Source organism: Cynocephalus volans, chromosome 10 (assembly GCF_027409185.1).
Source record: "Cynocephalus volans isolate mCynVol1 chromosome 10, mCynVol1.pri, whole genome shotgun sequence".
NCBI classification, from domain to species: Eukaryota; Metazoa; Chordata; class Mammalia; order Dermoptera; family Cynocephalidae; genus Cynocephalus; species Cynocephalus volans.
In genome coordinates, this window is record NC_084469.1 from 35,247,518 (window position 1) to 35,251,607 (window position 4,090).

The window sequence follows — 4,090 nt, forward strand, 5'->3', positions numbered from 1 at the left end:
CTGATTTGTAAGATAATGGCGAAAGACAAAGGGGATGGTCAAAGAACTCATCCTACCAAGGTAGAAATCTTTAACTGGTTATTAAAAAATTGGATGAATGAAGCAGTCATTAACAGAGTCATAACAAAGGTTTTAATGCAGCACTCTCCCAAGTTGGGTGGACCAATGGGAGTCCCTGCTGGTCCCCCAACCTTGGGGGGCCCTAAACAAATCTGCTTTGTTTGCCTTAGTTTTGAGGAATTAAAAAAGTCAGAAGGCAAAGATGACAATGAGAAACCTGAACTCGAATTGCCTGAGATGAAGGTCCCACAATCTAATCAAGATAAGGACTTTTGAAAGAGCCTCAATCCCATAGCTCAACCCTAGCTGGGGACCTAAGGCCACCCTAGTGGGTAAAATGGTCAGGGGATGGAGAAGAGATGTTTCTGGGACTCTACAACAGGTGAATCCATGTGCTATGGTTCCAAAACCTGTTGGTGAGTTCTAACAGGAGCTGTAGTTAGATTAAGAGGATATGGAAATGCGACCATTGATGAGATTAAGGTGAAAGTTTGAATAGAAATTGTAATGTTTGAATAGACTTTATGGAAAGTAGTTTTGTCTCCTTTACCTGAATGTATTATGGGAATGGAGGTTGTGCCTGACTGGAGAGTGCTTCCCCTACCCAGTGTTGTAAAACAGAAGGCAGGTAAATCTGCCCTCTGCCAATATTGGTTGACCATGCTAAATGGCATTACCAATAAAATTGCCCAAGCCCACAAGGATTGTTCATCTGAAACAGTATAGAGTACCTGGTGGACAAAAAGAAGTTACCACTTTGATTAATGCCCTGTTAGAAGCCGGAGTGCTGTTGTGGACGGATTCTCTGTGCAACAGCCCAGTGTAGAGTCCAGACTTGGGCTCTGGCGAAAACCCCACCCAGCAATGACCACCGGGTTTTTGGGCCAGAAAATTTCCATTTGAGACACAATTACTAGCTTGCTATTGCACATAATTGAAACTGCTGCTATGACTAGAGGACATAAAATAATCTCTAAATCTGAAATACTCATAATGTCTTGAGCAATGTTGGAAAAGTACTGTAATGGGGAGGAAAGTGCCCAGAAAAGTTCCATAACAAAATGGAAATGGTTTATATAGGTACATGTTAAAAGGGGAATGCATGGTGTTACTCAGGAGCAAGTCCTCTCTTTTCCCCTAGGGCCGACTTTGGAACCACCTGAGATGATGCTGGATCCTATGGCCACTTGGCCACTTACATGGTGCCCTATAAACAGCTCTCAATTGACCAACAAAGAGTTTCTTGATTTATGGATGGACATTAAAGGTGAACAGATAGCATCCTGTTTGGAAGACCACCACTTTGATTAAGGAAGGTAAAAATAAATCAGCTCAGTGGACTGAATTTCATGCTGTTTGACCTCATGTTTGAGTTTTTACCAACTCACAGGTGGCTTATGGCCCGGTCATGGAGTCAGACAGAAGAGCAGAAACTGGACTATTAAAGGGATCCCCATATGGATTATGGCCCCATGGAAATCACTTTAATTTAAGGGATGTATTAAAGTAGGACAGGTTGATTGGTCTGAATGCAGTGGCATTTACAACTAATTGATCACAACCAGTTCCAGATTTCTTTGTTCCTTCTCCACTCCCCCTGCCTTTAAAAAAAAAAAAAAGTAGGACATGTCAATGCTCATCAGAAGAACACCCTTCCAAAGCTGGAAAGTGATTGGCATCTGCAAGTGGATATCCTGGTGAGCTTGATGGAGGTGGCCACCTGGGTCCGTGCAATGAGTAGACATGGGGGATTTGCAGCAGTGCAAGAGCTGGGCTGAATCTAGACATGTTCCTCTTGCCCCTTTCAAGCACAGAACGCCAACAAGAATGCTTCTGCCTACCAACAAGAGAGATAAAAACTGCAGATAACTACGAAGAAGGTTCCCTGGGGAAGACCCCCCATATAGCTGGCAAGTTGTATTGGTATTAGTAGCCCTGGCAAGCTACAAATGGACCCAGAAGGGAAGTGACACTCTGGACTAGGCTTTGCATACTTGGTGGTAGATGCCAGTCCTCAAAATACTATAAAAGGATTGAAACAGAAAATACTGCACCAATTTGTACTGTTGAGTCGCATTTCTTTAGACCAAGGAACACACTATCATCCTCAGAATAATTGTTTGATAGGAATCAGAATGAACAATTGAAACATTTGTTGTCTAAATCAGGGGGAGATAAAGCATGAAAGGCTGGCTTAGCTCCTTCATGAGTGTGTGCTCAACCCAACATGAGGGGGACAAGGGAAGGTCTTCACTAGACAGATTACTCCACTTCTCAGGGGGTCTGAGGAAAAGGGGCAGGGGAGGGGCTGGCACAATTATGCAAATCCTCGCTACATCATCTTACTTTCTTTTTTCCTACCTAAGGCAGTAGTCTCTGGACTAGGGCTGCAACTGGATGTGCCAGAAACAGGGATGATTCCAAAACAAGAATCTGCAGCTATCCTTTTAATCTTTTATGTTAGAATTCCTAAGGCCTAATGGGATGAATTGTGTCTTCATCCAGCTGGCAAAATTGAGGTTAATAGTGAATACAGTATATTGCCTGGTGGTCGTGATAGCCCACAGTCCTGCACCTGTGTAACCCAATCCTGTACGGATGGGAGTGGACCAAGGCAGAGTCTAGCACTTGCTAGACTAGTATTGCTGATGGCATTCGGGACCAGCACAGTGGCCAAATCTAACATCCCTTCCAAATGTGGAAATGTGTGGATATAAGTGGTGAGAAGGAGGGATGGCCAATTAGCTCAGTTGATTAGAAGGCAGCGTTGTAACACCAAGATTGAGAATTCAGAACTCCATGCTAACCAGCAGCCAAAATAAATAAATACATAAATAATAAATGGAGAGAAGGAGAAATGGTAGCTGAGTATAAAGGAATGAATAAATGAGTATACAACAAGGGACATCAGATATTAAACCCTTAGAGGGGCTCAGAGCAAGAGATGATATTTTCTCCTAGCTCAATTATACAGGATGCCTGAAAGAGTGAAGCCAGATGTGGCCAAGATCAAATGGAAGCCTACTAACCCACGTGGCATCACTCTTGGAGATATTTTTGTCATATACTATTGTTAGGCCAGGTGAGCTGGACTTATTGTTAATGACTGAGTAGGACTCTAGTAATGTGCCAGTATCTTCTGACTGTGATTTTTCAGGTCATATCTAACTGCCAAACTGCAATGTGGTATTAACACTGAACTTGTTGCTAAGATTCAACTGACTTATGCAAACAGGTCTTGTGATAATACTGATATTAGTAATTAAATGTATTGGGGAAGTGACAGGCCTGGGGAAGAACTGGATTTAGCTAACCATCAGCTAGCTTCTATGCTACTATGCTCTGAAAGCTCAGCCTCATGGAGACTCTACACAGAGAAGCACAGAGGTCCTTGGCTGACAGCGCCAGCTGAACCACTGGATAACAGCAGCACAGCCATCCCTGTGAGCTGTCTTGGACGCCCCAGCTGGCATTGCGTGGAGCAGAACTGCCCAAGGGAACCCAGGGAATTGTAGAATCAGAACGTACAAGTGGCTGTTGCTTCAAGTTGCTAAACATTGGGGTATTTTATTTCCTAGTGATAAATTGAGAAGACACCTGATATTTCCAGTTCCTGGGGTTTCCAGAATTCTGCTGAGTTTGGGTGTCCCCCTCCCCCACCAACACTTGGGTTTCAGCTTTCTTCCTTGCTGAGTCAGTCATTACTCATCCACCCTTCCCCCACCTTCCAGGATGCTGACTTCTCTTGTCTGTCCTTATTTCCTCCCTGTTCTTCTTATCCTGTGGGTTTATGCCTTTTTTACCTCTTTATTGTAATTTTAGTGGGGTTTGGGGCGGAAGAGGAGGTAAATGGATCTGTTTAATCTGTCCTCTTTAATTCAAAGTTTTTTTCTGCTTTCTTAACATAGTCACAGAATTTTTCCCTCCACATCCTTCTTTACTCAAGATCTGGCTTTGCTCACAGCCTCCTCCCAGACTCCACATACCCCAGAGTTGGGAGGTTTGGAGCCAGTGTCCTCCACATTCCTCA